This window comes from Drosophila miranda, assembly GCF_003369915.1.
Source record: "Drosophila miranda strain MSH22 chromosome Y unlocalized genomic scaffold, D.miranda_PacBio2.1 Contig_Y2_pilon, whole genome shotgun sequence".
NCBI classification, from domain to species: Eukaryota; Metazoa; Arthropoda; class Insecta; order Diptera; family Drosophilidae; genus Drosophila; species Drosophila miranda.
The window spans coordinates 5,969,833-5,994,669 of record NW_022881614.1 but is presented as its reverse complement, the minus strand read 5'-3'; the positions used below and the strand labels follow the sequence as shown (position 1 = coordinate 5,994,669).

At 47.6% G+C, this 24,837-nt stretch overlaps 1 long non-coding RNA gene and 1 pseudogene across 1 annotated transcript; both read left to right on the top strand.

Moving 5' to 3' along the window:
- Positions 1 to 49: 49 nt before the first annotated feature.
- LOC117193575 lies at positions 50 to 10,310 on the top strand (annotated as a pseudogene).
- Positions 10,311 to 11,146: 836 nt separating this feature from the next.
- On the top strand, positions 11,147 to 24,281 carry LOC117193577. Its single transcript, XR_004474627.1, has 2 exons — positions 11,147 to 11,320; positions 24,168 to 24,281. It is a non-coding gene; the product is annotated as an uncharacterized LOC117193577 (long non-coding RNA).
- The last annotated feature ends 556 nt before the right edge of the window (positions 24,282 to 24,837 follow it).

Genomic DNA, 24,837 nt, shown 5'->3' with positions numbered 1-24,837 from the left:
CCCCGTTTTCTCATTTTCCATTTATTTCCCTTCTCTGCACGTATTTCGCTATTTTAAACGACGTGAGAACAAACTGGCAGTTTAAACGTTCACGCTTTGCCATGAAATGAGGTAGCCCGGGGAAAGGTACGGAAAGCAGTAGAGGGGTTGACGTGAGTGTGTTGGTGCGGTGTGTGGATCACGCGCGATATTGCAGAATGGAAACGCGGCAATGTTCAAAAAGCTTCGGCATTCGAATGGCGGCCGAGTAGCAGAAAGGACACGCGCCCCGCAACGTTTTCAAATTGCCTTGTGTGCCACGGGGCCCAAACAAACCATAAATCGCGTTTTTGTCGCTGGTGTTGTGTGTGGGCATTGAAAGTTGTAGCAGGTTAACTGAGTGAATTGTTGTTGCCATTTCAGCAGTTGCAGCCATGGAGGAGTTCAGCAGCATAAAACCCAACAGCTCGGTGGTCAAGCTGGCCGCCTGCCTGGAGAAGGTCTACAACAAAATCGTCGAGAGCCGGGAGAAGCATGTGGCCGAACATCAAATCAAGGAAATTGACTTTCTCAAGACACAATGCAAGCACGAGCACATGCAGCTCAGTCTGATAAGCTGTCAGACCCTGGTGCGCCTGGTCGACGAGGGTGTGCTGGATGCCAACAGTGTACAGAACACACTCCTCTCCATGCTGGGCAATGCAGGGTAAGGACATGCACCGAAACGACGACCCGACCCACATTACACACGCCTATGTACTTCCGGAGTGCAGTGGCAGCAGCAGCCAAGCTAAATGGAACGCAGTGAATCTAATTGCGAAATTGCTCGCAAAGGTGCATAAATTACTGACTGCGAGCAGAGAGGAGTACAACAGACTGCAATGTTGCCAATGTTCAGATTGGGACTGCTCTTAATATTGTTCTTCCAATCGGCACGCAATCACTCGCATTTCCGCTTGCCACGTGCCGTGCCGCGCGCTACAAATTAATTGCCCTGGCACTTCGCACGTCATGTGATAAATGGGAGAATGAAAGGACTAGGACTAGGAAATCCAAGCTGTTTGACATTGACTTGATTTCCGCAGACCGCAATCCGCGGTGCTCAATCTTCCAGTCCCCAACCTAGATCTGGGATTATGCCCGGGGCGCCATAAAATCTATTAGCCGTTTCCCTACACGCACATGTTCCTTGGACTCTGTCCACAACGCCCACATGCCACATCCTGCTGGCCTTGCTTCACTCACAAATGTTTATTTGATATATTCAAAGCGAGAAAAAACTCTGTCATTGAACTTGAAATGTTTGCGTTGCCCTATCCACTCTGAAGGACGTCAAACGGTCATGTAATGCAGGAATTAGCCTTGATAAGTGCAGGCAAAAAGGATTGCATATTAATTGGCCTGCAGGGCAGAAACCACAATTACAGGGCCCGAGTGGCCAGACGCCGTCATCCGGAGGCAATCGCCGCTGGCCAACGCGTGAATTGTAATTACCCCCGTCAAACGCAAAGCGACTTACCCGCTTTGCACTCCTTTCTTGCATATGTGCAAGTCGTTAGCCGTCTCTGTGCTGCAACGGAAGTTGAGCTAAACGCCAGTTAAAGCTGTTCGTTATACCTTAATGTTAGCTTGCACATCATGATTATCAAAGCCCTGTAAATTGTTATTACACCCACCCATTTGGATTCTCTGACCTCCATCGTGACTATCTTCCATTTCAGTCCGATGCACTTTGCCATCATCACAGAGAGCATAGTGGGCCTTCAGCCTTCAGCAGCACTCCAGCGTCAACATGAATGATGTGAGCAACAAGATCATCGGCATCTGCCAGCACCATGACAAGAGGTTGGCCTCAATGATTAACAAAGTCAACCATTGATTGATATACAAACTATGTCCTCAGCATACGCAATCATAGCATTGAGTATTTGCGTCCCGTGTTCCTCTATGTGCTGTGCACTCCACAGACGCTGCACGATGTCAAGCCGATCTGGACTTGCCTGCTCGGCCTGAGTAAGAGCCAGCCAGAGGCCAGAGCCCTGATGCAGGAGCTGTTATCGTGGAGCAAGTTCAACAATGCCAGCACCTGTCTATCCACCAGCATCCTGGTGATCGAGGCCATCGATTACTTCCTGCAGCAGTCGGATCATGCCCAGTCCATCGATCTGTGCATCTACCAGGCTTGCCTGATCAAACAGCTGGCCAACTACGGCATTGATCATCGTCCCAGTCTGCAGTGCTTGCTTCGCGTATTGCATGCGACTCGGGAGCATACGCGGAATCACTACCATGTGCTCTTGGTTCTGCTGGCGGAAGTGCTGCACGTCTTGTCCCCCTTCTACTTGGCCGACTTGCTGCTGATCATTGTCTTCGTGGTCGTGCAGGAGCGCTGTGGCCATGAATACATTCTGAACATGTGTCTGGATGGCATCATTCAGTCGCTGTCTCAGACTGCATTCATACACGCCGAGGGGCTGGCTCTGGCTAACCAGATAGTGCAGCGTGTGCTCGACCTCCAACAGTCGGATGAGTGCGAGCGGATATCCACCAAGCAACTGAAGCCGGCCCACATGCGCAACTATCATCCGGACATTGCGATTGCATTTGATCTGGCCAATCTTGTGGAGTCGTTCGATGCCTGCGAGAATCAGGATGTTTTCGCCTTTGTCGACGCCCTAAATGTCAAGTCAAACACGGTCTTCTGTCAGCTCTGGCTCTGGCAGCCCTAAAGAGCTATGAGCCAGGAACCTCGCTCAACCTGCGGCACATTCCGGCTCAATTTCGGTTTGAGATTGTCGGTGGAGCAGTGGGAGGACTTAGTGGCCGAGAGGTGGTGGATCTGCAGGAAGAGACCGTCCCCGGCGAGGTGTGGGTGCAGCTACTACAGAAGATTCGCCCGGAATGTGGAGATGCAGCAGCTGATCTGATTTCCCATCGCATAAGCAACGAAATAAACGGCTTTCGGAGCGGAGTCTACCGCCTGCCCGAGAGCAAGCCGGAGCCACGCAAGATAGTGGGTTTGTTCGGGACCAGCCCGCTCCGTGCAGTAACCAACTACATGGTGAGCCAGGCCCGCTTCGGAGACTACTTGTCAGAGCCCTATGCAGTGACCTTTGCACTCAGGGCGCTGTCCAAGAAATTTCCCAAGCCGATACCACCGCTCGATTGGAGCTGCTTGACGAGCTTCTTTCACCTATCCTTCGATGCGAGGAAGTACAGCATCATGATAGCCAAGAATCAGGCGTCGAGCTCAGGCACAGCGAAGCGTTTGCTAGAGAACTTCCTGGTAGAATTCGAGCCTAATTGCTTCGAGGAGGATCTGCTGTTACTGTTCTCACTGCTACCGGAGATCGCCAGCAACGTGGGCCTTCAGATCATAAAGAACTTTGCCGAGAAAGTGGCTCTCTATTGCTTTAAAGAGTCACAGATAAACGGCTTTGTCGAGGGTGAGTTTACACTTTTTTTTGCTTGCTTTTTGTCCAGGCGATGACCTTGTATCATCTTGTTTGCAGGATGCCTTTTTGAAAAGTTTTTGGACAGCGTCAAGTACATTTTCACGGGAAAGTGCGACCTACCCGAAGTGTTGGATGTTTTCACACTGATTGTAGAGCGCCACATGGACTCGAGGCTGTTTGAGCGCTACACAGAGGTGGTGGCCGTTTTGCATCCGAATGCCATTGACGGGCTGACCACGCCCGCCAATTGGTGGGAGACGGTCATAGGCAAGCTAAAAAAGGCCACCATCATCCGATGCTATCTGGTGCTGTATAACGACAAGTTGCCCAACCCACTCAAGTGGCTGACGCCCACTATTGATGTCTACTAGAAGCGCAAGGAGGAGCGCTCCTTCTTCTATCGCCACTTGGCTGCTGCTCTTTATGCCTTTGGAAGCGATGAACATGCCTGTAACTGGATCATGGAAATATTCCTGGAGATCCAGATGCTGCTGGCCGAGGCCTCCAACAAGGAGAAGGTTAACAGGGCACTCTATCTGCTGGACATTTTCGTTCTGGCCGTGGATGTGCTCTCCGGCTGTGCCGTGCTGCTGGGCAGTGTCGATGTGGTGGCCACAGACGATAAGAAGCGATTCAATCTCTTTCCCGAGAGCTTGCAGTATTAGTGCCAGAAAACTCCTCCAGTGGTACGTTGAATAGAGATATATTTGTTTTTTATTGTTTATAATATATAATATTATTACACAATGCAGCAAACAAGAGAACAACAGCAGGCGGCAGGGTGAAATGGAGTGCCGCGCTTGAGAGCCTGCTGATTGACATATGGAAGGAGAAAATTGAAGATTTGCGCGGACCACGCAAAAATTCACATGTGTAAATTAAGTTGTCCGTATGTCCAAGTAGCCTTAGCTGCTTGATGCGGTGGTCCTCGTGCGGGTTCCGTGGTATAGAATCCTTTATGAAGATTATGTTGGAGAGATAACTGTCTCTCTTATCACTGGCCTTGTGGTACAGTGGTATAGAATTCATAATTCAAAGTGTTTACGGCTGGTTGCCGGAGCAAGGTTTATTAGGTTAGGTTAGGTTGAGGCGGCTGCCGGGCTCGCTCGGAACCCGTCACACTTAGGCCGGTTTCGGCCCGTTGTGATACCGCATAGGATCATTTCCTTCCTGCGTTGTGAGACTTCCTGTCAGCAATTATCCCATCCAGATGCTCTCACAAAGTTCGCTATCCTCCTGGGACATAGTTTGGACATCTCTGAGATGTCGTGTAGAAAGGCTGAGCCCAGGTGCTGTAGCCTTCTTCTGCTGAGAGCTGGGCAGGAGCAGAACAGATGTTCCACTGTCTCCTCCTCTTCCTCGTCTCTACAGCTGCGACAAAAATCGTTATGTGGGGCCCCCAGCCTGTTAGCGTGGGTGCCTATTAGCCAGTGTCCCGTGAGGGAACGTGTGACTACGCTGCACCTTTTCCTGCTTAACTTGAGGAGCTCTGAGGTGCGCTTCATGTCCATGGTCGGCCATGTTTGCCGAGTTGTGCGATAATGAGCTTACAGGTGGCCATTGGCATACAGATATCCTCCTTGTCTTGGAGAAGGGGGATTGTAGTGCCAGATCTGGCCAGCTCGTCCGCTATACAGTTGCCCTCGATGTCCCGGTGGCCCGGGACCCAAATCAGGCTAATAGCAAATTGCTGAGCCATCTCGTGCAGAGATTGGCGGCAGTCTGCCACGGTGGCCGAGTTCGAGGAAATCGCGCTTAGCGATTTGATCGCAGCCTGGCTCTCGCTATAAATGTTTAGCTTGGTTGCCGTGACGGCAGCCGCTTGTAGGCAGTCTAGAGCCTCCCTGATTGCTATGACTTCCGCTTGAAAGACACTGCAATGATCTGGGAGTCTGAAGGAATGCCTTATGCTTAGCTGTTCAGAGTAGATTCCCTCCGCCCTCCGACTCTGTCGTCCAACTTTGATCCATCTGTGAAGATGTTTATGGCCCCATCTGGGCCTGGGAGTCCCTCGAGCCATTCGTCTCTGTGAGGGATGATTGTGTCGAAGGGAGTGTCTGTGTACTCTCTTGGAACTTGGTAGTCTGTTTTTGAGGGGACGGTACTGCTATTATTTAATATGGCTGAGTGACCTATGCACTGTGTCACCCATTGATCTGAGTCTCTTAGACGTATTGCTGCTGCTTCTGCCCGTTCCTTTCCTGCGAGGTCAAGGCTCTGTAGGCATAGGATGGCATTTAGCGCATCATTTGGGGTGGTGCGAAGAGCTCCGCTGATGCATAGGGCGGCAGTCCGCTGGACTTTGCCCAGTTGCTTGGTGATCGCCCTTTTTGATAGGGCCGGCCACCACACCGTAACTCCGTAGAGTAGTATTGGTCTAACTATAGCTTGATATATCCATTGGACTATGCTTGGGATCATACCCCATCTTAGCACAATAGCTTTTTTGCATGTGTAGAGTGCAGTCATTGCCTTCTTCACTCTGTCTTTGACATTCAGGTTCCAGCTAAGCTTCTTGTCAATTACCAACCCTAAGTAACTGGCACTGTCGCTAAAGGAGAGCCTGCATCCTTGTAGTATTGGAGGGTTGAGGGGCGGGACCTTGTATTTATTTGTGAATAGTACGAGTTCCGTTTTTGAGGGATTTACTCCCAGACCGCGCGATTCTGTCCAATCCGACAGTTGCGCTAGCTTTGTGGACATTAAGTCGCACAGTGTTTGGGGTATTTCCCCGAGAAGATAATCGCAACGTCGTCCGCATAGGCCACGACATTGCAGCCCCCCCCCCCTTCTAGGTCACATAGAATCTTGTTGACTGCTATGTTCCACAGAAGAGGAGACAGGACACCACCTTGCGGGGTGCCTCTGTTGACATACCTTGACTGGGCGGACGATCCCATCGATGATGTCACCGTCCTGCATGTGAGCAATTGATCAATGAGCATCACCAAGTGACGGTCCACCCCCAGGTCAGTCAGGGCTTCTGTAATGGCGCCCGGTACAACGTTGTTGAAAGCTCCCTCAATATCGAGAAAGGCTATGAGTGAGTACTCTTTGTGATGCAGAGATTTCTCTACCGCTGAGATCACTTCATGAAGAGCCGTTTCCGTGGATTTTCCTTTCCGGTAGGCATGCTGTGCGCCTGACAGCAACTGAGGGTGTATAGTTGTCCTCAGTTGGGAATGAAGACTATCTTTGCCTTAAGCCATGTTCGCGGGATTGTACCCACAGCCAGTATCTTCCTGAAGATACCTTGTAGCCAGTTGATGGCCGTATCCCCGGCCTTCTGAAGTTGGGCCGGGATTACCTGGTCTGGGCCTGGCGATTTGAACGGGTTGAAGCTGTTTATTGCCCAGCTTATGTTACGTTTTGTGAGGATGTGATCCATCGAGGTTACCGGTCCCTCTCCTGGAAGATGTGCCGTCTCGATGGTTGTGCACCCTGGAAAATGTGTGTCTAGTAGAATCTGCAGGGACTCCTCACTGGAGTTAGTCCACGTGCCGTCATTCCTTTTAAGATACCCTACCGAGGGGTTAGTTTTTGAGAGAATCTTGCGAAGCCTTGCGGCCTCTGACGTTTCCTCAATTTCCGAGCAAAATTTTTGCCAAGAGGCCCTTTTTGCTTTCCTTGTTTCCTTTTTATATAGTGACAGACTGATTTTGTAGTCTGCCCAGTGGCTCTCCTCGTTCGCGCTTTTGGCCCTGTTGAAGAGGGTCCTGCAGCTTTTACGTAGGATGTCTATTTGTTTTGACCACCAGGGGGGTTTCTTTTTCCCCCTAGGTTTGCTAGAGGGGCACGCTGCCGCGAAGTCTTTGTTGCATGCCTCTGTGAACCTGTTCACTAGGCGATCTAGGTCGTCTTTTGTGTCAGGGCATGATGGTGCTTTGGAGGGGAGTAAGTCCTCCAGGGCTGAGCTATATTTTTCCCAGTTGGCTTTCCTGGGATTAATATAGTCCTTAGGTTTCGGACACTCGAGGGATAGTGTGGTCTCGATGTATCTGTGGTCAGAGAAAGAGTGGTCATCAAGGACTTGCCAACTCTTGACTATGTCTAACAGGTTGGAAGACACTAGGGTGATGTCAATAACCTCCTGTCGATTTTTAATTATAAAAGTGGGGTCGTTGCCCCGATTACAAATAAATAGATTTGAGTTGATGATGAAGCTGAAAAGTGACTCACCCCTTACATTTGTGTTCGAGCTCCCCCACTGAGTGTGGTGAGCGTTGGCATCGCAACCTATTAATAGGTCTATGTCCGACCTCTTGCTGTCGCTGGCTAGTTTGCGAACCAGGTCTTTGGGAGGATCGTTTCCCTCATGGGCCATGTAGGACGACATCAGCCTTAGATGTGTCCCTTTCAGCTCTAGGCTTGCCGCCGTGTTGTCGCTATCGCTATAGTTATGGAGCAGAAAGATATTAAGGTGCTTTCTGGCGAGAATGCAGGTGCGGGTTTTACCTTCATGTTGAGCTACAATTATCTTGTACTCCTTCGACCCTAGTCCACAAACCTTGTCTCCCACTATCCAAGGTTCCTGGATCAGGGCTACGTCTGCTCCGCTCTCTTCGAGGCGGAGTATAAGAGCAGCGGATGCTGCTTTACAGTGGTGGAGATTGATCTGAAGGAGCCTCAGAGACATCCTTAGTGTTCTCCACCACTGTAATGTCGGCATCCGGATCGTCCTCGACTTCCTCGTGGCAACACATCGCCTCGAAGTCGCATCTCAGCGTGCCATCGGTGGAGTAGCCCTCTGGGTCTATCTCTGTGTGATCGTCGGGTGCTTCGATCTCCGAGGCAGCGTCCTGCTCAACTGGCTTGTCGACAGGACGTGCCTCGGCCGCCGCATCCGACTTGTAGACCTTTACGGTCACAGAGCTGAACCCAAAATTGAGCTCGCCTTTGGCAGCCTCAATCGGGGCCGACTCTTTGTTGAGGACGACCACCGCCTGGTTTGTGGGGCCCTGTGTCGTCTCAACTTTGACCACCTTCCAATCTGCTGTTGGGAGGTGGGGGTTGCATCTTTGCAACATTTTTAGGATGCGCTCCGGCTCCTTCATGGAGGCGGGCACCCAGACTCTCGCCCTTGGTCTACTGGGCACTTCGCTCCAGTCTACAGCTACGAGCTTCGCCCCTGGGTAGACTTCCCCGACTTGCGCTACCGCTGCTTTGTACAGCTGTACGGAGCGCTCGTCTTCACAGGCTACGATTTTTATGCAGCCCTGGTACCAGCCATTGTCTTTGCAGACGGGGGGGGTGCCAGGCTGCTTTTCCAGCAGCTCGAAGCAGTGGTCGGCCAGTGCCGCTTCCACCCACTTCCACTGGTTTCTAGGTATCCGGGAGTCCGCGCTGCCTTTGTCCAGGACGCCAATCAGCGTCCTTTCTCTGGCAATCTGCGCGAATGATGTGTTAGGCAGGACTCTGGAGCGCTTCGGTGTCGGCCCCGGAGTCTCTTGTGAGCGCTGCCTTTTTGGCTGAGGGGCTACCTTCTTCGGTGCTTCCTTGCCAAAGTTCGGCAGCACCTTCGAGGCCCACTCAACCTTCTTTATCCATTTGTCCGTCGGGCTGGACATCTGGCTTGCGTTCTGCCGACGGAGTATATTACCAGCACTCCTTCTATCGGCATATGTAAAAGATTTGGCTTGGACACTAGTAGATGGTGATTCATCACCCGCCACTTTACCAGCAGGCAGAGCAGCCGCAGGATTGCATAGCCACTCTGCCAAGGTATCGATTTTGGGAGCCAATTCACCACCCACCCCGACACCGGGATGGGACCCTTTGGGCTCTCCCTAGCATCTTCCGCCGCGCAGGTTTTCCCTGCTGATTTGCGGGTCGGGCCAGGCCTTTGGGCCGCTGCCTTCCCCTGTTTGGGATTGCTCCCTGTTGGCATTTGGGGAGTGCCAGACTCATTTTTTTGTTTTTAAATTCTTCCATTCTTTTCCCACGAGCTGCAGAGAAGGGGTACGGTCCGTCCGGGCAGAGATCCACGTTGCCCGGATAAGGCATACTTAGAACAGGGGGCTGCCAAGTCCCTGAGGTTTATTAACAAGCGTTAGCTTTCGTTATAAGAACAGAACTAAAACTAGGAGCCACCAGCAACCTGGGGCATAAGCTGAATCAAAAGTATTTAATTGCCAAAGAATGAAAAGCTACAAAATATATGTACTTAGAGCTACAAAGCTACAGTCTGTAAGCCGACTTGGCATAAGCGATAATGCTGATCTTGCGGCATGTGCAAGATATCAGATTACCGCCGGTTGACCGTCACATTCAGGGCGCTGAGCTGAAGTTCGCTGGTTTGGCATCTTGAGTGCAAACAACATGGAGCAGAGCACATTGGACAACGACAGTAAGTTTTATTAATTTATTGCTAAAAAAATATATTTCATTTAAGGTGTTCATTGCAGATCCTGATAGTACTTTTCGGATATTATTGAGATGGACCTGGACGGATCTTATAGCTCCAGCACCTTGTCTGGGCGTCCGCCAAAGAAAAAGAAAAAGACCGACATTTCGTGGCTGGCAGAGATCGCCCAGGAGCGTCTCGAACAACAAAAGGACCACCACAGAAAGAAGGAGGAGCACGACGTTAGGCAGGAGAAGATGGTGCAGGACTTGATCAGCACCCAAACAAAATTCCAGAACGACTTATTAGAAGTTTTAAAAAATAAAAATAAATAAGTTTTTAATTTTCATTACGGTCTACACAATATTTTGCGATTGCAGATCGTATCTGTTCTGCTGACTGATTAAAGTCAGCAGAACTGTTGCTGGTATCGGGCTGTTCGCGCTGCTCATTTGTTGCAAGCTCCCAATTTTCATTAATCGCGCTGTTGTGCATATTTAATATATTGTGTAAAATACAACAGCTCATTATTATGGCGCTATTATTTTTGTGGTGGCTATCAAGACCTTTTCCGATTATTCGAAATCTGGCTTTTAAATGCCCAAATGCATTTTCCACCACTCGCCTAGCTTTGGAAAGGTTGTAGTTAAACGTGCGCTGTTCCAAAGAGGCGACTGTGGAAAACGGGTAAGGTTTCATCAGCTTTTTAGAAAACCTAAATGGCGAGTCCCCGATAAGCATTACAGGGACGTTTACTCCGCTTATTTCCTTGGCTTTCTCTTGGAGTAATGCCGATGCTTCGATATGTTTTGCAAGGCTTGACTTCTGGTATATCATCTAGTCATTGCACCTTCCTGCAGAGCCGATATTTACATACATATGTAAATCTGTATCTAAAAAGAATCGGATTTAAATAATTTAGGACATTAAACCAACTTGCTAAATACATATTTTTGTGCAAGATATTTGCATACCTATAATCCACTAGGGCAAACAAGACTGTGGAATACCAGCCCTTATAGTTATGGTGGTCTACTGCCTCAGGTGCTGGTGGTTTTATTTCGATGTGGCATCCATCTAGAATGAAAAGGAAGTTTAAAAACCAATTTATATGTAAACATATTGCTGAAGTTCTTATTGATTTCCTACCAATTGCACCTAGGCACTGAGGAAACCCAATTGCCTCGAATCCATTTACGCACTCATAAATTTTGTCGGAAGTTAGGTAATTGGGCGACATGTACTCCTTTGAAAACTCGTCGATAAGTGCTCTGCAAAACTCGTGCAGGATATTACACACACTGTTTGGAGCTTGCACGCTAATAATCATCCGGCTCTAGCTCGTCGGCTTTGGGGGTGGCCTTTGGTCATCCTCACGGAATAGCCGTTCTTCGATGACCCCTTTTGACCTTTTACGAAAACGCGCGAGCTAGCATTGAGTCCATTTTGTTCTTTTATCTAAACTTCAACATTATTTCCTTAACACAAAAATTAAATCCGATATGGCAACATAGTAAATGATCTTAATAACTACTAAAAATAGGTTCGAGTTAAATTCTAATTAAATTCATAAATTTCGCTTTTCGCATAACATGGGAAAATCATTGAATACTTTAAGTTCGTTACTTTCGCTTTTCGCACAAATGTGGAAAAATCATTAAATCTTTTAACTTCGGAATGAGTCGAAAATCAAAGAGGCGGTCTGGCTGACAAAACGTGATCTCCTATGCGGAGTTCAGTCGATGACTGGATGCAGATGGCATCTCTAATTAGCCAACGATCAGATCGCTCAAGGCAAAGCCTCAATAGGCAGGGGTCAGAGGTTTCAAATTCGCGAGGTTGGGCAAGGATCAGTTGGTTTTCAAAACTACGTACATTTCAACTTTTGGAAGGTATGCTTACTCACTCACTGTTCAATTTCCAACGACGAAAGATCGATCTTCCGGCGTAGGCTGAAAACAAGCGTTAATTCGGAAAGGTGGTTTACAGTACGAAGACTCTATCTCTTGCTACAACTCAGAATTCCCAACTTCGACCTACTCCTTGTATGTGGAGCCACAGAACTTTTGGGGGAATTTTCTCCCTGACAATTCAATCCGAACTTAACTGACAACAATAGCTTGTGAATATTTATAAAGATTGCTTAAGCATGATATGAGTTTAACGAATGTGTAACGAAAATGAATTAAACTAGCGATGTCTTAACAATACTTATAACTGCAAATTCTGAACACATTTCCCGAACTCCCAGGGGGAACTTGAACGTTAATGAGGTTGGCTGATAATTATTCTTCATGAATCTACAAATTTTGTGAGATTTTTATACTTTAAACATTAGGATGGTAATAGACGAGGCTAGCATCCGCTGAACCCTATGATTTGGTGAACTGTGCTCCCTGAAGCTGCTGGAAGAGGAATCTTGGACAGAGTCGGGGCGAAGAGGACAGCCGAAGGCGGAGAATTCTGCCTCTGTTTGGCCGACGATTGGGCAACCAGGAAGACGAGGGCCGCAGTGGATCGCATTAATCCAGCATGGTCTGCGCTCGGGCAACCGAGAAAACGAAGGCCGCAGGTGGCTTTAGCACTGCAGCATCCCTGATCTGCTCCTGCTTCTTCTTCACGCGCCTTGGCGCGCGCTGCTGTTTAACCCTGTCTAGGGTGCTCCTCGCAGGCGAAGGGTCCCAAGCGGGAAGGCGTTTGCTTATTCCAGCCCCCGGCTGACTGCGCTCTGCGGCTTACTTAGCCAGCGACTGGACGATGGGGTGCGTTTAAATAGCGTGGGTCGCTGCCCCACGCAATAAGCGAAAGACCGTCCGGTCTTTGAAGCTGTGGCGTCTTTCCTCCGAGCGGGATCTGTCGCGAGACTCCCGTGCCCCGTCACTCCACTTGTACGATCAAGGGAATCAGCGGGTGCGTGAGCCAAAATATCGCGATCAACAGAAAGGTATGTCTTTTCCGTACCGTGTCGAGTTGTTTCACAATGGAATTTTCCTATGATGGCACTTCTTACAAAAGATTCGTTTGCGCGCACACCCGTACTCGACGAGATCTTTAACCGGAAAAGGAATTTGACATGGCCTGTCAGATGTCCAAAGCATCTCTGCGCGTTAACAGGTCAAAGTAACACTGCGCCTGTCAACAGGTCAAAGTAACCCTGTGCCTGTCAAAGGGTGGCAGCATGTATCCCTGGCCCCGAGATCGATATCATGGTCTTGACTTTCAATTTTTCTTTCAAATCTTAGCCGATTAATCCTTCCCGCCAAACCTATCGACTTCTTCTACGTCGCTTTAGGCCCGCTACAAAGCCCCCCACCAGATCAGACTAGGGGTGGTTACATCTCCTAGGCTGATACAGCATGAAGCGACTTATCATTGTCGTATGTCCTTTGCGTGGTAGTTCCCCAAAGATCGTCCTTGCAAGTCGTCCAATTCATAATACGCACCGCCAAGCTTTCTTCGAACTCGAGCCTTCACAAACGCTTGTCCGAATTTGGCACTGTACCCTGTTTGGAAACAGCTTTGCTTGAAGTTCCTCCGGAACACTTCCTGACCTACGGCGAAATCTACTTGTCTTGAGCGCAGGTTGTATCGCTTCTCGTTTTGATCGTGCATCTTCTGCATTTGTACACAGGCGCCCTTGCGTATGATTTCAAGCGAGTCGGGTCTGTTGAATACCAAGGATCGATCGTCTAGTAACTTTAATTTCCTGAGTAGCGAATATGTCGACCCGGCGGTGACCATATGCTGGCCAAACACCATGTAGTACGGGGTAGTCCCTATACTAGCATGAGACGCGGATCTTAGCTTTCGAAACGATTCGGATCGGAGCTGGGATCCATTATCAGATACGATTGTTTCGGGAACACCAAACGTCATGAATAATTCAGTTTCGAGATACTTAACCACCACGTCAGCGCTTATTTTCTTGACGGGCTTCAGGAAGACGTATTTCGAGAAGTGGTCCAGTACGATAAAAATGCCTATGTTTCCGCCTCTCGACCTGGGATAAGGTCCCAGGAAATCCACGAACAGTCTTTGAAAGAACCGCTGACTCTCCGGCGCTTTCCCTAACGGAGGTCGAAGAACATAATTCGGGGCTTTGGTCGTCACACGACACACGAGACAAGCATTGATGTGTGCTTTTACGTCGGATACTAGACCAGGCCAGAAATAATGTCGCCTTATGCGTTCAATAGTCTTGTGGATTCCTCCGTGGGACGCTAACGAATTGTCGTGAGCGCGCGCAAGCACTTCGGGAACCATTATCTTTGGTATCCACAGCTTCCAAGCGTACTCGTCGTGAACTTGTTCTCCGGTCAGATGTTCAGCGCGACGGTACACAAATCCCTTATCCGTTTTTAAGTCAGGCAGCTGGTCCTGGTTAGCCTGGACCTTCTGTACTAAATCCGTATATTCGGACGATAAGAAGTGTTTAGAAGATAAATCGACCAACGACCCATCAGGTGAATCCAAAGCTGCTACTTCAGCTTCGTTGACCCGGGACAAAAAATCGGGTACTACGTTCTGCGCACCTTTACGATGTTCGATCTTGAATCGATACCTCTGCAGAGCAATGGCCCAACGAGCTAACCGGGAACTTAGATCTGTGTTGGACATAAGCCATTTTAACGAGGCGTGATCGGTTATGATCGTGAACTCATGACCTTCCACGTATGCTCTGAAGTTCTTCAAAGATACTATTGCCACCAAGCATTCCTGCTCCGTCACAGTGTAATTACGTTGCGCTCTGTTCAACTTCTTTGAAACGAAGGCAATAGGGCATTCGTCTCCCTCTTTGGACAACTGTACTAATACTCCTCCCACTCCTGTTTTGCTGGCGTCGCAATGAATGTAGAACGGTTTTGTAAAATCTGGACTTCTCAGTACCGGGGCTTCGCAGAGACATTGCTTCAAGGCGTCAAAAGCTTTTACCGCTTCATCCGTCAAAGCGAATTTCCGTTTGGTGGTCATGACGTCCGTTAATGGAGCAGAGAGCGAAGCGAAATTTGGTACGAATTTACGATACCATCCGCATAAACCCATAAAACTTCTCAGTCCCTTTAGAGTTTTGGGTAAGGGATAACTGGTGATCGCCTTGATCTTCTCGGGATCTGTCCGGATACCCCCATCTCCTATGACATGACCTAGGTAACGCACTCGTCGCATGCAGAAATGACTTTTAGCAATATTGATCGTCAATCCTGCTTGTTTCAGATGCCTAGATATCTCTGACAAAACCTCTAGGTGCTTTTCAAAATTCGAGGAAACAACTAATAAATCGTCTAAATAAACGAATACTTCGTTCCGCAACCGGGCTGGAACTACTTTATCCATTAAGCGAGACATGGTGCTGGTGGCATTACACAATCCAAACGGCATTACCTTGAATTGGTACAGAGGCCTACCTGGAACCGTAAACGCGGTCTTATCACGAGACTTGAGCTGTAACGGTACTTGCCAGTAGGCGTCCTTCAAATCGAGACTCGTGATGTATTCTGGTTTCGGCAGTCGGCTAAGAATGCCACTAATCTGAGGCAAAGGATAAGCGTCCTTTTCTGTGAAACCGTTTACCTTTCGACAATCTAAGCAGATCCGAACCTTTCCGGGCTTAGTAACCATTACTATCGGTGAGGACCACGGACTGTCCGATTCCTCAATCACACCTAACTGTAACATCCGGTCTATTTCGGTATACATGGCCTGTTGTGAAATCCTCGATACGAGATTTCAATGTTGAGCAGAAATGCTCTGGGGAATCTTTGCGTTTAATAATGTACTACACGATATAGACAATTCGAGATTTATTCATTTGGACTTCAATCAACTTAAACTTTAATCTTAATCGCGTATAGAGTACAATGTAATGGGTAATACGGGTTTAAGCGCGGCCGGCTGCAACTGCTAATTGTCGTTGTGATTTCGTCGAAACGCAAACGAAGACTCTTCATGGTGATCGGAAACGAGGTTACGCCGCCCTAGCATGAAACGATGCCGTTCTCCGAGTGGGCAATCGCAGTTAGAGCGCTCTCACTCTCTTTGTAGTTTAACCCTTAGAAAACCGTCCATGCCGCCCCCAATACTGGGACCAGTATTAGAAACCAAAGGATGTCACATGTGAATGCTCTGTGAATAGAGCTAGCAACGGTGGTAGGATTATTCTGAGGTCTGTGGCAACGGTAGCCGACATAGTTTAGAGACCGATCGTTTGTATACGCCTGATACTGTTTTAACAGTTGCGACTCTGACTAAACTGTCAGCTCCAGGGTGAACTTCTATTATCCTTCCCAGTTTCCACTCGTTGGGTGGCAGTCGGTCATCCTTGACAATTACTAGATCGCTGACTTGTAGATTGTCGGTTTCATGTCGCCACTTTGGACGGGCTTGAAGATGTGATAGCCAATCCGAACTCCAACGTTTCCAAAATTGCCGGATCATTTTCTGTCCTTCCATAAATTGGACTGCGAGTGGAACATCCCTTGTCGTTACATCCGGCGGTGCTAATAATGAATCTCCAATAAGAAAATGTGCCGGGGTGAGGACAGCTAGGTCCTCCGGCTCCGCGCTTAGTGGACATAATGGCCTGGAATTTAAACAGGCTTCAATTTGTGTTAGCACTGTAGCAAGTTGTTCGTAGGTCATTTTATATCCTGAAAAGGCTCGATAGAGATGTGTTTTGACAGACTTTACATTTGCCTCCCAAAGTCCTCCGAAATTAGGACTATGCGGTGGATTAAAATGCCATTGGACGTTTCGGGCCGCTAAAGCAGGTATTACAGTTGTGGGTAGCTCTCGTTTCAAATGTATTTGCCAGGTTTGAAGAGTCCGGTCGGCACCAATGAAGTTCGTGCCGCAGTCGCTATACATGTGTTGACAGTAGCCCCGACGCGCGATGAAACGTTGTAGGGCCATGAGAAAGTGTTCGGTGGTTAAGCCCGTGACCGCTTCAAGATGAATTGCCTTTGTAGCCAAACAGATGAAAACTGCGATATACGCCTTGTAGTTTGTGTGTCCACGGAATCTGGATGCTTGAATTTCGAACGCGCCTGTATAGTCCACTCCGGTGGCGATGAATGCACGAGTTGGCGGATTGACTCTATGTAGGGGAAGATCGGCCATAAATTGTGCTGCTGGTTTCGGTCGGTGACGAAAACATCGGACGCATTGTCGAAGAATGCGTTTGACAGTTTGTTTTCCGTTGACTATCCAGAATTTGTGTCGAATAGTGGCCAGCGTTAATTCGGTGCCGCCGTGGAGTGCGAGACGGTGGGCATTACGCACGACGAGATCGGTAAAATGATGATGATTGGGAATGATCATTGGTTGTCGCTGGCTTATCGGAAGGTGCATTGCATTTCGCAGTCGACCTCTGACTCGTAGAATTTGTTGGTCATCTAGAAATGGGGATAATTGACACAGCTTGTGTGTGCCCGATAGTGCCTTGTTTCCTTTCAACCTCAATATCTCTGTCGCGTAGACCACCTGTTGAATGCTGCGAACGAGATGAATTAAAGCGTTGTCGAGCTCCTGCACACTCAGTGGTCCAGACAGTTTGTCCCCTTTGGCTTGAATGTTATGTATAAACCGTAGAACAGATGCCATGACTGATATTAACCTGTCGTATGAGGTCGAGTTTTGGATGAAGGCTTCTGGAGCCTCCGAGATTTGCACAGCATTTTGGAACAAAACTGATGGTTTCTCCTGTCGATGTCCTGACTGGGAACTCCGTTTGCCGGCCATTGGCTTTCCGGCTGCTGTAGCCATGATGGTCCAGACCACCATAATGGATGTACTGCTAACTCTTGTGGTGTTAAGCCAAGAGTTGCGCAGTTCGCTGGGTTTACCGCAGTAGGTACATGTCTCCACTGAGTTGATGTACTATGCTCCAAAATCTGTCCAACGCGATTTGACACAAAGGTTTGCCATCGGTGGGGATCTCCATTTATCCAAAACAAAACGATAGTAGCATCTGACCAATAGAAGGTTGCCATAGGTGGTCCTGCAGTGCGAAGTTGGTCCCGGATCCATTTTGCCAGTTTAACTGCCAGCAGCGCACCCGAAAGTTCGACTCGTGGAATTGTGATCGGTTTCGTGGGTGTGACTCGACTGCGTGCAGCTAGCAAATGAGTTTGAATCATTCCGTTTGGTAGCTCTGCACGAATATATGCACATGCTGCATACGCCAGTGATGATCCATCGCAGAAAACATGTAACTGTAATGACGCAAGCTCGTGGATGTTGAAGCGCAGCCATCGTGGTACTTGAATTTGCTCGACATATGGCAAGTTCTGTATGAATCCGTTCTGTATGGGAACAACTGGGAGAGGCTGTGCAGTGCTCTGAGTAGGAAGTGGGGTCCTAGCGTAGAGTTGCGTAGGTGTAGCCCTGCCAGATGAGTCGCTCGTTGTATACTGCCAGGAGTTACCGGAACGAGCGCTATGGGAGGCTGCGTGAGGCTGTGTTGCCACCTGAGCAGGAGTTGGGAAGTGCAGCAGTGTATGGTGTCTTTGACCACACTGCGTGCAGTTCCTTTTACTGGTACATTTTGAAAGTGCATGGGAACGGCTCAGACAGTTGAGGCATGCCTTTGCATGATCTACGATGGCTTTCCTTGCAAAGCAGTCCTTGGACAAAAGGTCCGGGCAATGCCGAAGATTGTGACTGTCGCTACAGTGAGGGCAGCGAGTGTGTTCGGCAACCGCAGTCTTGGCGTGGAAACTGTTGCCCTTGTATGTTACGTTGCCAACTGACTTCTTCGGGTGCCTTTGATTGACAGGCTGCGGCACAGGTGTCCGCGTCGTGGAGTGGCCTCGGTTTTCGAACACATCGATGCTGACAAGACGGTCGTTGAGAAATGATTGTAGCTGAGAAAATGTGGCAAGTTCGGCAGAGCTACCGAGATGGAGCTCCCAAGCTTGCAGTGTCGTGCTTGGCAGTCTGGAAGTGAGATGATGAGCCATCCAATGCTGAACATCTAGATTCTTGAAAGCATTGAGACAAACCGTCGCAACATTAAGCATATGTTTTATATCAGCAGACTGCTCCTTTGTCAACTGTGGCAAGTCATACAAACCGTTCATATGGTACATAAACTGCAGCCGTTTGTTGTCGTATCGCTTGAGGACGAGACTCCAAGCTGTTGCATAGTTATTTCCCGCAAGCGCCATCTGCTGAATATCCTCGTCGCGATCCGAGGGAAGAGCTTGCTTCAGGAAATGAAACCTTTGGACGTCGGACAGTTTCTGGTTGTTATGGATGAATTGAACAAATGCATCGTGAAATGCCGGCCAATCCACAAACTTGCCTGTAAATGTCGGTACAGGTAGCTTGGGCAATTGCACTGATGATACAGATGGATTTGCTGGCTCCGGATTCTGCTGTACCGGTGGTGCTCTTGGACATACATTTTCGTAGGCCTCTGATATGATTCTGAATGCCGTTGTATAGTCTTCATCAAAGCGAAAGGCCACTTCGCTGGACACATAACTATGCGTACTTGGACATCGAAGTATTAGTAAACGTTGATGATTTTGCTCAAATTCACCTAAGAACCGTTGCAAAGTTTGTAAGCGCGTTTGAAAATAAGCTTTTGTTTTCCGATCTGCGCCATCCTTTCTGAAATTACGCACCGTTTGATTAACCCTCGCAATGAGATTTGTCTGAATAACACTGAGATTGTCGATCTCCACCTGAGGATCGGCTTCGAGGTAGTGGGACTCGGCTGTTGACATGTTGCTGTTATATGTGTATGTACCTTTCTCACCCTTAGTTGCACTCTCTTTGACCTTGTACAAAATACCCACAACGAAACACTTACTCTGGTACTCGGGAGTGCTTCTCTTTGCTTAAAGCGTAGCTTAAGAGAACTTGCGAGTCGTTGTTGTTGGTGTTGTCCGAGCGGAGAGCAGAAACTGTGCTACTGTGAGCGTTGAGTTGAGGCCTTGTGTCTAGAGATGATGTGCAGCAACAGAACGCTCGTTGGTCTCTTGGTCTCTGCTTTGCACGAGAGAGAGGCTGCTGTCTAACCGTCTGCTTGTGTTGTTGTTGTGTGCTACTGTCCAGGCGCAGAGCTATCGTCTGGTCTTCTTTGTCCCTGCTTCGTGCGAGAGATAGCGGCTGTTGGATAAACCGTTGGTTTGCGTTGTGTTTGCCGTTTACAGTTGCAGCCGGTAAAATATGATTTTATTTGTACATTTAACTGAACGCGGAACGAGGTAGAATCATATGCGTATAGTACGAATTAAACGCGGTTCCCCTCATTGGCCACCAAAAATGTTGTGAAATCCTCGATACGAGATTTCAATGTTGAGCAGAAATGCTCTGGGGAATCTTTGCGTTTAATAATGTACTACACGATATAGACAATTCGAGATTTATTCATTTGGACTTCAATCAACTTAAACTTTAATCTTAATCGCGTATAGAGTACAATACGGGTTTAAGCGCGGCCGGCTGCAACTGCTAATTGTCGTTGTGATTTCGTCGAAACGCAAACGAAGACTCTTCATGGTGATCGGAAACGAGGTTACGCCGCCCTAGCATGAAACTACGCCGTTCTCCGAGTGGGCAATCGCAGTTAGAGCGCTCTCACTCTCTTGAGAATTGAGAATTGATGTCCATGCGGAACGGACAGAAGATAACAAAAGTCCAAAAAGTAACAAAAAAATTGTTAACTAGGAACAAACAATTTTTTTTTTTTAACACAGAATTTCTTATTTTTTTTTTTCGAAAATAAAAACTTAAATTTTGGATGCTCCCCACTCGAGGCCTGGGGACTGAGTAGTTAACCCTTAGAAAACCGTCCATGGCCTTTTCAACGGCTGGCGAAACAGGAAAATGCCTTTGTTTTACTGGCTTGGCATTTCCTACGTCGATCACGTGTGTGATTAAGTTCGTTTTACCTAAGCCATTTACAGTGAACGAGGGATAAGCGTCTATGACCTTGGACAGTTGGTCCTTTTGGGTTCTGGTTAACGAATGTTGTTCCTCACTATCCTTCGTTCGCGGAGCCTCTATTTCTGATACCCGCAACCTACTAGGCAGTAAATCGTATAAATTCCAGAAATCAATTCCGAGATATAGGTCATGTTTCAATGAAGGAATCAAATAAATCTCTAGTGACTTTTTATCACCTCCGTATTCGATGTCTATCCTCATTTTCCCTGCTATCCGTTGTGCTCTTCTATCAGCGGTTTTAGCATTTTCCGTGATTCTCTTGTAAGGTACGTTTCCGCACATCACTTCGCTCGCTAAGTTACCTCCTATACTGCTGATGGACGCTCCTGAATCCAGCAAAACGTATACTGTGCGGTCTAACAGTTGAATCGGTAAAAACGGACGAGGATCTCTAGCCATTTCAGAGAGAGCGCTTAGATACGCCACACCTGATTTACTCTTCTTTACTTCTTGCCAGAATCGAATCATGCGCTTCTTTCCCCGAGATTTATTCTTCCCTACGGTCTCTGGTAATTCACAGCCAGTTAAAATTTTTTTTGATCCGAGTTTGCAATCCAACGCTAAATCATTGTTGCTTTTTTGAAAGTCCGGTGTAATCAGTGATGTCACTGTTGTTGGCTCCGAAGTTAATCGGTGTTTGTGCCTTGATGGCGAAGCACACTCGAAGTCTTCAGTTTGTACTGCGACTTCGGCGTGCTGGACTTGGAGTTTTTTGTACACTTTTCGCAACTTGGTTTATAAGTGTTCGCGGCTCCACAGCCGTAACAAAAAACTTTTCGTTCTGAAACGCAATCTTGATATCTGTGACCGGTCTGATGACAGTTCCAGCAGATTAACGAGATGGCTTCTACCGCCAACTCCCTCTCGGTGTCTGAGTCTTCTCGTAGCTCCCGATCTAGCAGTAGTTCTGATACTTCACGTCGAAATGGAACAGCTTTGGTATACCCATGTGTACTTTTGACGTCTTCTAAAAACATCTCCCGCCTGCGGCACACTTCCCTGAGCTCCTGTACACTTTTTAAATCGATATTCAACAGCTCATGGCGAATTTCCGGACGCAGGTTGTTCTTTAATACACGAACCAACTTCCGAATGGTACTTCCAACTGATCGGTCCAGTTAGAGATGCTATCGTAAAAACTATCGAAAGTCTCGCTTGCCCTTTGCTTTCGGTTTCGGATCAGCTCTTCGATGTCGACGTCATCTTTTTCTTGGCGAAACTGAAGTCGTAAGGCAGCACATAAAGTATTCCATTGAACTTCAACTACGGCCTTGTGATGTCGACAGTAGAACTCGTTAGCTTTGCCTTCAAACAAAACACTCACATTCCGGCAAAGCACGGAAAAATTTCCTTCCAAAGTTTGATGGGTCAATGCCTCTACTCTATATATGAAGTTATCTATCGATACTCCGACTCCCGAGAACTTAATTTTCCAGCCATTAAGTATATGGACTACTTTGTCCGGTCTCTGGGATAAATCAGAAAAACCGCTTCTCAATAGTGACGGATGAGCTATGCTTTGGGGTTCTAGTCTATGGCCAGGACCAGTTCCCTCACCATAGTTGGTTGCTTGCAACTGCTCGGACAACGCCGTTGAAGAACGGTCTAAAGCTGCGGTGACAGTGGACTGACTTGAGGTTCGGGTTAACTGTTGCATTGAATCAACTACCGAGCTTTGAATCAGTTCTGCCATTCGTTTGCTTAGTGAAGTGAGCAATCTCTGTTCCATTGCCACCAGATCTATATTTTTAGAAGAACTCGCTTCTTCTCCCCCTTTTGCACGTTCCTTAGACTGAGCGCGAGTATTTTGCACTACTACCTTCGGCACCGCCCCGCTTACAGTTCTACACCTGCCTTTACATACCGGGCAAACATTGCTAGTCTTTAAATGGGTGGTCATACAGGGAAGATGGAACACGTGCTCGCAAACCGATCTGAATACCTCATCCGTGGTCAGTATGGCTTTCTGGCACAGCGCGCACAGCGGGCTGACGCCTTCACCTGCCCCTTGGGCTTCCTTTCCGGGAGATCTGTCCAAACCCATGGCCAGAAATACTATACTCAAATTCGTGCCTATAATTCTTCCTAACTTTGTTTTATTCACCTACAATTCCGATAATAACTTTAATACCAATGATGAACTCAATTGACTAACTTGAACTCACTTGAACTAACTTTAACTAACTTGGACTAGGTTGAACTCAATGCAGCTACGCAGCGAATCGTAAGGTCCTAATCATACAACCGATATCTCCCTCACCACGGAAAAAGATTAGAGTTACTACTCTCAAGTAAATCGCTTGGTCGTGGGCAGTCAGGAATCTCCAGACTTATTCCTCAAAACGAACGATGTTCCCGTCAGCAGCTCACACCGAAGCGGACAGACAACTGTTCAACAACGGTTTGTCGGTTTTCCAGCTTTCGATGGCTACCTCTAATGCTTCTTCAGAAAAATCAACCGAAGATTTTCTCCAGCGACCGTGGATAAAGAGACTTTCGAAAGCTGTCTATTTATTTTCCGACGCGGCAGCGTAAAAGAACCAATCTAACATTGAACACCAATAAGCCAATGACGCGGAACTCTCTAAAGGGTCAGGTGGTCAACCGGAGTCGATCTCGTCCTGCAATTCCTCTGCTTAAAGTGGCCTAACTTCGCTTTCATATTTGGAAAAATCGTCACCGAACCAGTAATCCGCGGTCAGAAGGGAATACGGGTATTCTCTCTATCTGTCTTCCAAGCGGACTCTAACACGGCAATAACTCCTCCGAAAAATGAAAGCGGAAAATTTAGAAAAGGGAAAAATGAAAGAATCTATCTAATCATCCAGGAGTCCCCGTGGAATATTTCGAAGTACCCACTGGGGCCCCACGTTGGGCGCCACTTTTAATATTATTAATAATTATAACTGTAACGTGCAACGAGTCCTGTTCGAAAACGGGCGTTACGATTTGAGAGAGCTGGGCACGCTAATAATCATCCGGCTTTGGGGGTGGAGTTGTTGCTCCCTCAGATCAACCCAGACTCGAGGCTTCAATTACTAATAATATTGCCAGAATTTAGCGTGCTGCGACTTGTGCTAAAACGGTAGATTTGACGAGAAGAAGATACGAAGCTAAAGAGGATAGAGAACAGGAAGAGAGAGGGAAGCGAAAGGAAAGAAGGATAAAGAGGAAAGGGAAGTAAGAACCAAGGAAAACGGAGAGACATCGGTGTATATGTCCGCAGATGTTATGCGGAGTCTGAACCCACCCTGCCTTTGGTCATCCTCACGGAATAGCCGTTCTTCGATGACCCCTTTTGACCTTTTACGAAAACGCGCGAGCTAGCATTGAGTCCATTTTGTTCTTTTATCTAAACTTCAACATTATTTCCTTAACACAAAAATTAAATCCGATATGGCAACATAGTAAATGATCTTAATAACTACTAAAAATAGGTGATTCGTAATGGTTGGGTATATAAGGATATTGTAATTCGAGTTAAATTCTAATTAAATTCATAAATTTCGCTTTTCGCATAACATGGGAAAATCATTGAATACTTTAAGTTCGTTACTTTCGCTTTTCGCACAAATGTGGAAAAATCATTAAATCTTTTAACTTCGGAATGAGTCGAAAATCAAAGAGGCGGTCTGGCTGACAAAACGTGATCTCCTATGCGGAGTTCAGTCGATGACTGGATGCAGATGGCATCTCTAATTAGCCAACGATCAGATCGCTCAAGGCAAAGCCTCAATAGGCAGGGGTCAGAGGTTTCAAATTCGCGAGGTTGGGCAAGGATCAGTTGGTTTTCAAAACTACGTACATTTCAACTTTTGGAAGGTATGCTTACTCACTCACTGTTCAATTTCCAACGACGAAAGATCGATCTTCCGGCGTAGGCTGAAAACAAGCGTTAATTCGGAAAGGTGGTTTACAGTACGAAGACTCTATCTCTTGCTACAACTCAGAATTCCCAACTTCGACCTACTCCTTGTATGTGGAGCCACAGAACTTTTGGGGGAATTTTCTCCCTGACAATTCAATCCGAACTTAACTGACAACAATAGCTTGTGAATATTTATAAAGATTGCTTAAGCATGATATGAGTTTAACGAATGTGTAACG